Source organism: Podarcis bocagei (assembly GCF_964188305.1).
Source record: "Podarcis bocagei genome assembly, chromosome: 5".
Lineage (NCBI taxonomy): Eukaryota > Metazoa > Chordata > Lepidosauria > Squamata > Lacertidae > Podarcis > Podarcis bocagei.
The window spans coordinates 31446313-31460991 of record NC_138129.1 but is presented as its reverse complement, the minus strand read 5'-3'; the positions used below and the strand labels follow the sequence as shown (position 1 = coordinate 31460991).

The following is a 14679-nucleotide window of genomic DNA, read 5'->3' as shown; positions in this document are numbered from 1 at the left end:
GTTAGTCTTAGACATGTAATTAAACTGAGCCCCCTTTTTTTAAGTAGCTCTGTTCTGTTCATGCTGTCACTTTGACATAAAATCAATGTTATCCTGATTTTTTAACATCAATTTCTTGCAAGCCTTTTTTTTTTTTTTTTTGCTTGCCAGTGTTAGAAACCTTTGTAGTTGGGCTTTCTAAGGAAAAAGAAAAACAGCACTGAGGTCATACCCAAGTAAGTATTATTTTCACAATTGTCCGAAACGTTTATTTCCGTTTTTCATTTCTTTTGACTTCGCTATGCAGCACAAAAATATATGCTCCCAGGCTCTGAGCCTAATTTCAAATAATTATTAGCAAACAAACATTTTGCTCATTAGAGGCCTGTCAATAAAGCATGATGCACGACAGGCTAATCCAAGTAAATCCACCTGACTGTTAAGATCAACACTGTTTTGAATGACTTGTTATACCTCCATAGGAGTAATCCAATTCCAGGCACCTGTCACCACCTCACCTAACCACATTGCTAATGCAATGTGTGACACAGCCGTGACCTATGAATATCTGAATATGCAGGAGCTCATTCACTCAATTTTTTTTTTATTTATTTACTACTACAGTGGTACCTCGGGTTAAGTACTTAATTCGTTCTGGAGGTCCATTCTTAACCTGAAACTGTTCTTAACCTGAAGCACCACTTTAGCTAACGGGGCCTCCCACTGCAGCCGCGCCACCAGAGCACGATTTCTGTTCTCATCCTGAAGCAAAGTTCTTAACCCTAGGTATTATTTCTGGGTTAGCGGAGTCTGTAACCTAAGCTTATGTAACCTGAAGTGTATGTAACCTGAGGTACCACTGTACTATTATATTTATTTATATCCCACTCCCCCCCCAAAAAAAAACCTGAGACAAAAATTAAAACAATATGGATAAAACACAGGAAGCCAAACATATACAAAGTATAATCATTAACAGATAATCAACTATATTAGAATTAAAACAATATAAAAATCTATTTCAATGTTTTGAAGAATTCTTTTTTCAAAGTCCAGAGAGGAGATTCATAAGTAACTCAGGCTCGAGTGTCCCCATTACAAACAACATTAGGTGGAGCCCTGTTGTATCAGCCCAAAGACTTATCTAATCTAGCATCTTGTTCACACAAGGCTCAATCAGATGCCTATGGGAATCCTGCCAGCTGAACATGAGCACAGCAGTGATTCCTAGCAACTGGTATTACTTCCTCCATCAAAAAAAGAGGGGCGTATGACTCATTCACCACAGAAATTGAATCAGTACTTGGTAAACAATGCCTGCCTCTGTGAGCCACTCAAAGAGCATATATATAGGTTAAGAGCTGGCAATACAAATTCCATAATAAATAAGTGGGGCCAATGGTATAGCTAGCAGTCAACAGCACACACATGCACTCAAATGCTGCAGAGATCTCAGAGTAGCAAAGCTTCCCCAGAAAGCAAATTTCCTAGAAGACTGGCCAGTGTTGTGTGGCTGAAATCCATTTGCATGCCCCAGGAGAGCAGGCAAGCAGAACCATCATAGCAGAGCCTCTTTTTTTAAGGGCATCCTTCTCCGTGTAGTGGAGCCCCATTCTTAGCAAGCAGAAGACAAAGCTGTTAAGCAAAAAAGGCATAAATCCCTTTGGATGCTAAATGATAGCCAGCGAAGCTTGCAGTCGTGCATCACACCTCCCCTCCCTTTACCGCTATTGATCCGAATCCCATTTTTTAAATTAAAAAAAACCCCCAGGAACTTGGAAAGGTAATAAAAGCTACCGCAAAACTGTGAGCAGTTACATTCAGACACAGTAGAATTTCATGCATCCAGCAATTAAATGTGTTAACTGCAGAATCTATTTACTGAAGTAAAACATGGATATGAAGTTAAAATCTACATAGAGATGTGTGGTCTGGAAATGAACTTGTCATTAAGCCAAAGCAATCCATGAACTTAAACATCAAGGATGGATGGAATTGCAGCCAGGGCAAAAAAACTGAAATCCTTGAGTATATACCGGTACATATATTTTAAGCAGACATCATTTGCTCCTTATTTACACAGTGAAAAGCACTTTTCCAAACAATTCAGAGTTAGAGTGTGGAATTTGCTCAAACAAGAGGGTCACCAACTTGGATGGCTTTAAAAGAATATTTGATCAATTCATGGAGGATAAGCCTATCAATGGCTAGTAGCCACAAAGGCAATGTTCTGCCTCCATTGTTGCATACTGTCTATACTGTATACTAGTTGCGGGGAATCATTCAAGTGACAGGTCTTGCCTGTGGGCTTCCTAGAGAACCATATGCAGGACTAGGTGGGCCTTTGACCATCTCCAATAGGACCTTTATTGTGTTCTTATGCTAAAGGTAAAGGGACCCCTGACCATTAGCTCCAGTCGCAGATGACTCTGGGGTTGCGGCACGCATCTCGCTTTATTGGCCAAGGGAGCCAGCGTACAGCTTCTGGGTCATGTGGCCAGCATGACTAAGCCGCTTCTGGCGAACCAGAGCAGCGCACAGAAACGCCGTTTACCTTCCCGCCGGAGCGATACCTCTTTATCTACTTGCACTTTGATGTGCTTTCAAACTGCTAGGTGGGCAGGAGCAGGGACCGAACAATGGGAGCTCACCCTGTTGAGGGGATTCAAACCACCGACCTATTGATCGGCAAGCCCTAGGCTCTGTGGTTTAACCCACAGCGCCACCCGCGTCGTTCTTATGCTAGTCTGCATTATTTCTATAGCAATGCAATTTCCAAAAGAAGAAGAAAAGCCCTTGCTTCTGCAAACCTTCAAGTGAAGATGGTTTGTTTGGATGGCCCCTGGCTTCCTTGTCCCAGTTGACAGAAAGGGTGCAAACAAAGGATTAGAAAAAGCAGCGGACAAAGTTGACACGGAGCTTGTCAACATGGACTGCTTTGGTCTGTGTCCCTAGGCTGCTCTGTTGCTATGGAGCTCAGCACCAGAAAAGCAGATCCAGATTATACAGAGGGTTTGGAGAAATCATTACATATCTATAGAGTCCAGCTATTTTTCATAGTAGAGCAAGGCTGAGCTGTGATCTATTATCATTGTCTGCTCTTGCTTCCTAGTTGTTGTTTTTAACCCCATAAGATTTCCTTTATATAACATGGGATATCTTGTATTATTAACATCAATAAAGGTCAGTGGATACATTCAGTAGGGCGCATCCCTATTGCTACTGCAGCAGCATTCCATATGTATTGATAAATGTGTTATTGCAATCTAAATTTCTTTTCAAGAATAACTCGGTACAAACTCTGCTATACCATTTGCAAAGTGAGGATTGCTGAATATTGAACTACAAGTAGAAAGTCAAGTGGTCATGTTCTTTGTCGCAGAACCATCTTAGAATGGATGGTAAAGTTTTGAAAGAAGAAAGGAAACTTCTTTTGTATATTTTCTACATGAAGGATGTGATTATCCCTGAAAAAGCAGGATTCAGAAAAAGATGGAAGGAAGTCAATTCACCTTAGAGATGTGTGTAATCTTCTGTTTCAGGGCAGCCCAACTTTTCATACCAAGTGGGTTACAAGAGTTCTTCAGCACAGAGCCTGTGGGCCACACGCTACCTTGTTGAGGGAGGGAGGGCAAACTCTTATGCCCCACAGCCCTCGCACTGCCTTCCTAAGGAGGTGCAAGGCTCTGCCAGGGTCCCAGAGCCCTCCCATCTTCTTCCCAAAGCTGAGAAAGTGCTAACTAGGCTTTGGGAATGAGGCTGGAGGACTCGAGGACCCTGTCAGAGTCATCATGCTGCCTTCCCAAAGCCCAGCACCTTGCTTATTCAGTTTTGGGAAGGCAGAGCGAGGGCTGGTGGGGAGGGGGATGTCAAATGTTGCTGAGGGCTACCAAAAAGGCACTGAGGGCTACATGAGGCTCTTGGGCTGCATGTTGGACCACCTATTAAAACTGTTTTATTTCCATGAGTGTGTCCATGTTATTGAAGAGTAGCTTTGAGCGCTTGGCACACACATCTACAATATTCTGTGCCGTTTCTGTGATCCTAGGCTTCATTGCACATCCCATGTAACATGTAAATTTGTGCTATAACTTTGGGGTTCCAGTTAGCTTTGTTTTCTTGTCCTGTTTTGCACAGTGCAGCGAGTCAAACAATGCAAACATGCACACTTCTGGAGAGACGCTCATACAAGCTTTGCTCCTCGCTGCTCCTTTTTACTGCCACACTTCACTGAGCTAAAGCAAAATTTGTCTTAGCACACCATCCAAAAGGAGACTCGGGATTTAACTCCCTCCTCATAAACCATAGGCTGCAGCCATGAGTTCCAGTTCAGATGATGCACTAAGCCAAACCACTGCTTAGCTCAGTTTGATGCAGCATTCAAAACAACCTACAAAAGCTCCTTCCTGGAAGCCCATAGTTTGGGTTTTTCATGGCATGAGACCCAGGTCTTTATGTTGCTTTTGATTTTAGGGCTTTGTGTTTCAAATATTTATTGTAAGCCCCCCAGAGAACTTGATGTTATGGGGCAGCATAGAAAGTGGTATTTTAAAAAAATTAAACCAAAAAGGAGAAGTGGGTTCTGGATTCTTTAGCTATTTTCACAGGAATTGTTATTTGTTTGCTTGCTTGTTTCAAGCACTTAAAATAACTTGTGAACATACAATTAATTAGGCTAAAGTGGCACCACTAGTTTGTAATTCAAGTGGTTGTTACTTCCTTTAAAAAAAAGTGTGACCCAAATGATCTGATGGAGATGGATTTTATTTTATTATTGTAAAAATGCATGTCCCTCACCTTCTCTTTTGTAAGACCTCAAAGCAGCTAATGACAAAATCCATTAAAAACAGTAAGCATCTATCAAGCAGTGAACAAAAGCAGGCTGCAACTGTTTAGACAATCAGTCAAATAAAAAGGAAAGAGGCAGCAACAGATCGGTAGAAAACGGGAATAATAGAGAAGCAGGAGAAGCTAAACCAAACATAAAGCAGTCACTGATAAAGGCCTTTCCTTTAGGGATGGGAGAGAAATTCAGTTTGCATTTGAAGCTGAATTTATCAAATTCACTTTCCCAAATGATTTGAGAACCAAACTACAACTACCCTTTGAAGTTCACACTTACCTGAACTTTGTCATGCATCTCTTCATGGAAAGGCATATATTAGGGGAAAGTGGAATTGAAAATGAAAACATTGGTTAAAATAACATACTAAAATGCATTATATTAAGGTAAAATGCTTGTAAAAATGTATACGTTAGTCAAAACTGCATACAAAAATGTGTTTATTAGGAGAAGATTGCACTAAAATGCTGAAGATTATCCCAAGGATTTAAAAACAAGGATGTTGCTGAAGAAATACTGAGAACTGAATTTAAGCCTGGAAAATGAGAAATTGAAAGAACTGAGATTGATAGATCCTCAGTTGGTAGAGCATGAAACTCTTAATCTCAGGGTTGTGGGTTCAAGGCCCATGTTGGGCAAAATACTCCTCATGGTCCCTTCCAACTCTGCAATCCTGTAATTCTATGGTACCATACCTACTCTCTTTCAAAACAAACAAAAATCAGCAGATGTTCACCAAGCATCTAGAAGAGCTCGGTTTTCAGGCTCAGGCTTCATGGGAGAGCACTGATGCTACGACCGAGAAGTCCCTAGTCCTCATGGACACCTACCGTACTTCAGTCATCAAGGGAATATGGAGAAGGGCCTTAGATGTTTGAACACAACACATGGGGTTACATAAGAGAGAAGGTACCCAGGTCCTAATCCATTTAAGGCTTTTAAGGCAATCACATAAGAAATGCCCTGCAGGATCAGGCCAAAGGCCCATCTAGCTCAGCATCCTGCTCTAACATTGGCCAACCAGATGCAAGTCAGACCTAAGTGTAACAACACTTTCCCCATTCCCAATGCCCAGCAGTTTTGCACTGGATTTGGCCAAGACCCAAACCAAATCAAGCAAGTTTGGAGGAATTCAGGTGTAGGATGAATCAATAGATTGACTCATCAATCTGCTATAGATTGGGTTGTATAGCACAGAACAATCCTTAGCTGTTTGGGAATGGAAAAGCAGGCAGGCCACAGAGGCAGGCACTGAATAGGGAAATTCCATAAAATTGATTTGACCTTTACTGACAGCTATGGATGATGTCCAGACCTTTGGATGTGTACTGGAAAGAGGACGTAGAAGGCTCATGGTTCTTGTGAAATACACAATCTTGCAATGGTGGCCAACTTCTTTGGGAAGTACACCACAGCAAGTCCCAAGTATGAGCAGCGTGTGGAAAGTTCATTTTAAAAATGAATCAGTTCCAGTTCACCTCCTTCAAAAAGGAACTAATTCCATCCACAGTTCAATTCACAATTAATTCATGTCGCCTGTGGCATTTCCCCCCAGCTTTCAGGATTTAAAACTATACTTTAAAAGTATGAAATATACGTGAGAAGAAAAAGAAAACATCAAAGCTCCTACACAGGGTGATGCCAAATAAAGCAATTGTTTTATATTTATTTGTTTCAGCATTTATGATATTTTTAACTTAAGCGACAGCATCCCTTTTCTGATAGGTACAAATAGTAAATGCAGTGGCCACAACCAAGCAGAGTGCAGTGCAATGAAATTCCTACATATAAAGATTATTGAATTGAAATTGAATTAAAAATTGCCCAGAGTTTTATCAAGGAAGAGACTTTCTCCGCTTTCACTTTACCTGGAAATTACAGGAACTACTTTTATGTGTAATTCAGAGGGTTGCTTTTTTAATTAATTCAGTGAATTGGTTAATCTGAATTAGTTTAGTTGACGCTCTGTGATGAGGGCTGCAGAGCTGAGAACTGTTGAAACTATTTGCCCAGTGAGGTCTATGAGATTCAAGAAGCTTCCTGCTCAAGGAAAATAATGGTAGATAAGCACTAGCAAAAACTTAAGATGAGTCAATGGTTACCCAATTAATTTTATTATGCAAGCTGCTTTTCTGTTGAAAGGCATTTAAATATTCTCAATTAAAAAATAATTATGTAGCCCACCATCTGTGGTTTGTATGAGCTCCTGCTTAAAAATATAGGCAGTCTTATCAAGGTCCACCTAGCAGAGCAATCTTTGCAAGAAACTCCTGGTAACCAGCAGGTACCAAATGGATGTCTAAAAAAACGGTATTTTAAAAACAAATTAAAGGAAAGTAAATGGTCTAAACCACAGAGCCTAGGGCTTGCCGATCGGAAGGTTGGTGGTTCGAATCCCCACGATGGGGTGAACTCCTGTTGCTCGGTCCCTGCTCCTGCCCACCTAGCAGTTCGAAAGCATGTCAAAGTGCAAGTAGATAAATAGGGACCGCTCTGGCGGGAAGGTAAACGGCGTTTCCGTGCACTGCTCTGGTTCACCAGAAGTGGCTTAGTCATGCTGGCCACATGACCCGGAAGCTGTACGCTGGCTCCCTCGGCCTATAGAGCAAGATGAGCGTGCAACCCCCGAGTCGACCACAACTGGACCTAACGATCAGGGGTACCTTTATCTTTTTAAAATGATGCTCAAGGTGGATTAAGTAACTGGAAAATCCGAATGGCATAGCTCCAGATTAAGTTTATTGTACTTACGTAGTTCCCACTGAAATCAAATGGACTAAAGGCCATAAATCACTTGCTCCATTGATTTCAATGGGAACTAAGTTCAACTTAACTTAGTGGTGCACCGTCCTTGCTGTGTGTGCTTCACTAAAGCTGGAGTATATAGATTTAAACTAGTTTTGTCATATTGACCTCCAGGGATTTATCAGCTGGAATTAATATATTCTCCCTTCATTGTGTTTGTCTATGATGATGGCACATTTTGCTTTTGTTTGCTTGTTGAACTGAATTTTAAAACAGAGAGCGGTCATGGCATCTACTAGGGCTCAAAAGGTAAGGAACTGAGACAGCAACAAAGGAGAGCCAAAACTGTCTCCTTCTTGACTTTTGTTGCTGTGGCATTCCTCTGGGTCATCCCTCCCCATAGAATCCCCCTTAAATGTTGCTACATATAGCATTTTCCTCTGCATTTTGACTATATGGAATGGAATGGTAGAATTGCAAAGGGGCGGGGGAGCATTTTGGCCCAGCCTCAGTATAAACACACCAACAGAAATTCTGCATTTAAAAATTATTTATCTAGCTAGATATTTCTGTGCTATCCTTCACCATATAGTCATGACAGGGGGAGTACAGAATATATTAAAACCTACCAAGACATATTTCTACAACCAGTTAGAGCACCAGCAGAAAGCAAACCCAGCACAAACTAAAATAAAAACAACAAAACTCTAAAATAGCAATGGGTACCGTATACAAAACTGACCTCAAACAAATCACACCACCTCACTTCCCAAAGCCTGGCTTGCTTAATTTATAAAATTGCAGTTAGCAATGTTAGCAATGCAGTTAGGAAAGTATAGAATTAGGCAATGTGATGCAGAGCATCTCCCATCTTAGCTTCAGACCACCGCTTTGTTATGCCTCCTGCCTAAGACCATTACATGAAAATAAATCCCACTGCAATCAATAAGGCTTCCTTCAACATGGTAGGCTTAGGAGAAAGGTCCATGCGCAAAGTCTAGAGCCAGGCAAGGCGGCAGCACAGAGGACACCAGGGCACGACACTGCGCAAGAAAAGTGTCACTTGCAGTCACTTGGCTAATAGCACACAGAACAATTAAGAGGCGCAGTCGGAGATCTTGCTAATTGCATTTGGATTATGGAGAGTTAATTAATTATATTGTGGAATTAAGGTAAATGTCATGCAGGATTTAACAACTCTCATTGCTAGCTCTGCTGCAATAAGTAAACTGTTTAAGTCACGGTGCACTGAATTGCTGGGTTCCTCATTATTCACCAAGCTGCTGCTCCTGAACAGACAGAAACATCCTTATTAGAATGTGGCGCTGTCCTGTTCCAAGCTGTTCTTAATTGCCAGGTACAGAAAAAAGGGGGAACACCACACCTGTTGAGCAGGGATCGCAGGGGGCACAGGTGAGGATCACCAGGGCAGGGTGGAATTCAGCTTTGGCTGCCAGGTGTCTGAGTTCTTCCAGCCCTGATTATGCTACTACACAGATCTTATAGGCATATTGTGTGCAACATTACACTGACAGCAGTTCATTGATCAGGTGCCCCATTTAAACTCACCCCACCTCCCTGCTTCAAACCATGCATGACAGTGGTAGCCAACATGGTGCCCACCAGGTGTTTTGGAATACAGCTCCCAGCAGCCTGAGCCAGCATGGCCAATGGACAAGGATGATGGGGGTTGTAATCCAGAAGATGGGAGTTGTAATCCAGAACATCTGGAAGGCACCACACTGACTACCCCTAATGTACCCACCTTTATGTATGCATGCATGCATGACACATCCAATACATTTTGCTGCCCGAGGCAGAGCAGCAAATAGCACTTCCCTACTGTTCCTGTCAGGGAGGTGCATAGATTGCCCACAGCCAGCCACATTACTTTGGCACCTGAGAAAAGTGCCTTGCTTTAGGAATAAATATTCCTCAAGTGCCTCTCCTTGAAATAACAATACAACAATAATACATTAAATAATGACATTAAATAATGACATTAAATAATTTCATGACTCCCCAAGTCACCTAATGGTAGGGCCGGCACTGTATTTGTTTGCTTTCACACTAACTGCATTTATATATTGCCACTCTGCCAATGCACTCAAAATTACATTTCAAAATAAGAGATGTGATAGAAAAATGGACAAGAAAGAAAAGAAAATATACAAATTTAGCAACCATGGTCACAGATTGGAGAGGGAAGGAAACAAATAGCAGATAGTCCCAGCTAGACCAGTGAAGGGGGAAAGTCTGTCTCTGATGCAGCCAGATGGAATGGCTGCTGGAAGGTACAATTTCGAGAGCACCCATGTTTCTGATCCAGCTTTTTGGGTTCTGCATGCTGAATTAATATCATAATACACCATGGCGTGGGCCAAAATATGCTAGATAGGTTTGCTTTAACAAACACGGCAAACATTTCCCATGTATTATATGAGTAGGGCTTTTTTCAGCCGGAACTCAGTTTCGGCACCTCTCAGGTGGGCACTATTGCCATTACAATAGAACAAGGGGGGCGTTAATGGTGAATTCCAGTACCCCTTCTTCTATAAAATAGCACTGAATATGAGGTGTGAAAAAGAAGCATTCTCAAAACTGACTGAGCTGCTGGAGCCTTTGCTTGCTGCAGCATTGGTGCTTTATGGTAACATAAAGATGTTGTTGTTAGTTTTATATGTTCATATATACGCTGCCTCTGACAGGAGCTCAAGGCAACTTACAGATATGTGAACTGCAGGAGGTGCCATTTCATATTTTGAAATAGAAGGTGGGGAGATTCTCAGAAACTTTGGAAGGCCCACTTCTGTATATATTTAAAATCATGGCATGGGATGTGAAGAAGCAAACTGGGGCTGAAGGGTGTTACAGGCCAAAATACCTGGGAAGCCTCTGCTTGGGGAAGGCTGGTCTATCTCATCCGTCCTTCCATATTTTCTCCCTTTCTTTCTGTTATGTACTAAGCTTGGATCCCAGAACAATAGGCAATTAGGATCCTAGAATGCAACAACTGATTGGCTTGCAGGAGACCTATCAGGCTCTAGGAGGAAGCTAATCATCCTATTAGGCTGGTAGGATCGTAGAATGCAACAACTGATTGGTCTGCAGGAGAAGACCAATCAGGCTCCAGGAGGGAAGCAAAATCAACCAATCAGATGTGTAAATAATGTATATAAAAGCCTGAGGTTGGGGGGGGGGGATTACCGTAAATCACTGTTTTACAAGTTGCAATAAAGAGCATGAAATCACTACAGGACTCCAAGTATATTTCACTTTCTGGCACCAGTTTCCAAAAACATCACCCCCAAAAGATTTTCTCTCTGGCTCTTGCCCTACTACTGGGGAGCTCTCTTCCATGTTGTGTCTTGCATTTACCACAGAGCTTTCTCTGGGAACTTGCAGCTGGGTAATCTCTGCCTGATAGAGGAGTGTTTTGTCTTTGTTATGCTTCTGCTATTATTTTGACAGTGATGGAACGGAAGCGAAAACTGTCTTGACAAGCCATATTGAAAATATTATGCAGAAAGGGCCAAAAACAAGAAGCTTCATTTGATAAATTCTAAACACCTGGAAGCTGGACATTACACAGGGCTCAAAGAAGAGAATTGAGGGCAAAGTAAAGTTTGATTCGTACGTTTTTGTGTGGTGGTGGGGAGTCACCACAGGTTGCTCTTGAGCATCACAGAGGGAAGTGGTCTTGTGAAAGTACTTCTGTGAGGTAAGATTGTGAAAACCCTCATACCCTGAAAAATCAACATAGGGTGACTTTCTGATTTCAAGAATTATATGATTGGACTGCCGACCGGCAAACATTTCTGAGATTTTAATTGGTTTTTTAAAAAATCTCAAAGCTAAGATGTTATGTGTGGATAACATCAACATCAGCATCATCATCATCAGCATCATCATCATTAACACATACAATAGTGTGTTGTGGCTGTTGATTAACCATTTACTTGAGAGGCACGTTGCCAGTTTATAACCCAGATTAGTCAATTCACAGTCTATCAATATGACCTATGATTACCGGTAGGTGGGATGTGGTTTCTTGATCAGTGCGTGGTATGGAAGAATCTGTCCATTTTGATTCTCTCTGTTTCTTATTTTTCAAATCCTCAGTTGTCCACATTTCTGCAGCAAGATCTTCATGAAACTCCATCCACATTTCTCCTAATAAATACATTTTTGCATGCAGTTTTGAATACATAGACAATTTTGCAAGCTATTTCCCCTAACATAATGCATTTTGTATGTTATTTCCCTAATATATGCATTTTTATGCACACATTTCCCTAATATATGCATTTTTATGCACACATTTCCCTAATATATGCATTTTTGTAAATATTGGGTGCTTGGGAAACTACACCGCTAAATTCATATAAAGGTGAACTTCGGAGGATGGCTGAATTTCAACTCTCATTATTTTGGAAACTGCAAATTGAACAGATTTACCGGTAAATGAGAACTGACAAATGCTCAACCTTGCCACTGTCGGGAGCTGGCTCTGACACTATGGTTTAGTTTTCATGATGGAGGTGATAAACATGTGTTTGGGCTGCCCCATTCCAGATTCCAGTTGGGGATTCGCAAAATGGAATGTTCCTCCTCACAAATGCTTGCCCCCTGCACATAAAAAAAAAATGTTAAAAGCTAACATATTAAGGAGAAGGCTGCACAAAAAACCTTATCCTTGACCTTTACCTTTGTATGTAGGAGAACTGTTTTGCCCCAAAGAGCATTCAGTCATATTACTCCTCCAAATGACATCTGTGGTGATAACATGCTGGACAGTTTTTGTAGCACAGCGAGCACTCACACTTTACATTGTGGGTGCCCTTTGCAGGATCGCGCGTGGTGCTACAGTTCCCAAGGAGCTTACTGGCAAACAGGGGCTGGCTTGCCTCTCAGTGTTAATTTTTGGAGGTTCATGCCCAGCCTCAGTAATCAAGTTTCTTGCTGGGAGGTGGGGCCAGCCCCATTTATAAATAGGGGGTGGAGCCGACAACAGCCAGGCAGTCCGCTCTGGAGATTCACCCTCCCTACCCTCCCTTTGTTTAATGTTTCTTATTTGCAGGCTAACTTTTTCTTCCTATTTAGTGGATGCTGCTATGGTCTTTGACTAGTTGCTGTTGAAGGACCAGGAAGAAATTTTCCTGCATTGGCAGGTTTTGTCTTCCCCGTAGCAATTCGTCACAACTTTGGTGGTTATAGCCTTGGGTGGAATCCTTTAGTCTTTTCTTCCCTATATGGGGGGGGCATGAAGTAGTGACTCACCCCCCTGCGGCGGCAATTCCAGGGTCCCCCTCTTAAAGGGGTTCTATATGGCTGTCACTGGCCATACACTGAAAGGTCGTCAGTGAACTACCCTGCATGCGGCGATATGGGCTTGGCTCCCTGCTACACTTACATCTCGCAGAGCACCCCCATATCCCCTTTACCCTGATGAGCCCCAGTTCCCCCCGGCTGAGGGATACACGCCCAAGGCCTAAGCCAAGGTCTTCCTACATTCGGAAGTTTAATAAAGTTGTGGCCTAATTTTAATTCCATATAACATTGTCAGAGTCTTTATTCCTTCCTTATGATCCCTGGGGGCTGGGGCTGTCGCGGCCTGGCCATGCAATGAGAACGGAGATCCTGTTGATTCATCCTTTGAACTGCTGATGGAGCTGTTGATCAGTATCACATCATTTGGGAGAAAGGGCTATAACTCAGTAGTAGAGCAGATACTTGCCCACAAAAGGTCCCAGGTTCAGTCCCTGGTGTTTCCTGGCAAGGCTGTGGCATTCACTTTTGACAGTACTGAACTAGATGGATCAGTGGTTTGATAAGGCAGAAGGCGGCTTCAATCTTTTTTTGCTTCTTCCAATCATTTCCCCCTTATGTGTAAGTTCAAGGACATTTCCAACAAGAGTCATACATCCAAAATGTGCTGGTTTTGCTTTCACTTTCTGTCTCGGCAGCTGCTTGTCCTGCAGGCGCAGTTCTCCAAAAAAAGGCTCAGGGTTTCCCCTTTAATACCTAATTACAGAGCCGTGAGTGCACATAAAATACTCATTCAAATCTATGAGAAGTGCAAAATGGTCTGTTTAGCGATAATTGCAGCAAAGAAGAGATCAGAGCCATATAAGTTGTTCTGGAAGAAAAACTGCCCAGACCACGGAGGGTCATTTAGTATCAGCTTTCAGATGAGACGTTTTATTGCTGTATCCTCAGCTCTTTGTGACTTCCTACCACAATTTGATAAATCAGCATATTGCCTTGCACAGTAATTGCTTGGATTACTACTGTGGCTCATTTATTGTGCTTCAAGCACATTAGAGGGAAGGTTTTTGTTACTCTGCACTTTTGGAGCAAATGATGTATTTTTAAAGTTTTGTGAATATTTGATCAGTTCAAGAGTGTTAATCCCATTTTGTCCTCCTTGTCCTGCAACACAGACTACTGTGAGACTTTGTTCCCCCTCCTTTAAGCATCTTTGACCTCCTCACACTGAGGCACAAACAAGAAACCACCTCACAATAAGACCTGTTCAACAATGGAGTGGGGAGATGGTGGGCTCGTCTTGGTTGCAGCAGAGGTATGGGGAACAACTGAACCATCATCCTTGCTTGGAGTGGCAGTGGCTGAACCATCATTTAACAGGAATGCCATATCTGTGTCCTTCCTTGCAGATCATAAATTGAGAAGAAAGCTGGACTAGATGATTTGTTATGGTCCCTTCCAAATTTATCATTCTGGTCCTGTTCCTTTGCTCTGATGAAAACATGTGGGCTTAAAGTGGGGAGAGCATATGCAAGAACACCCAGCCCCAACATGCCCATCACCCTCATGCATGCAGGCGTAGGGCTGTCATATGTCCAGGCATTACTGGGATTTCAAAGGTGGAATTGACCTCCTGGGTCTTAGGCAAGTCAATCAGAAAATCACAGTTTGGGGGCGTTTTTGAAATATGGCAACTCTATGCTAGCACCACTTCTGACCTTCACACGTTTAATGCAAAAGTCCGAAGGGAGATGCTAAGTGTGTTGAGTTGAACCCACTTAGAAGCCTTCCTGCAATCAGAAGCCTTGCATTATCAGGATTCTTGAATGTGGGAAGGCTTCTAA

General features: G+C 42.2%; 1 long non-coding RNA gene across 1 annotated transcript in view; it reads right to left on the bottom strand.

Annotated features, from left to right (window-relative positions):
* The window catches only part of LOC308588452, a 100342-nt gene extending 89795 nt beyond the window's left edge, over nucleotides 1-10547 (bottom strand). Inside the window, exon 1 of the long non-coding RNA XR_014008778.1 lies at nucleotides 10452-10547. This is a non-coding gene — a long non-coding RNA (uncharacterized lncRNA). The remainder of the gene's footprint in view (nucleotides 1-10451) is intronic.
* Nucleotides 10548-14679: the final 4132 nt, after the last annotated feature.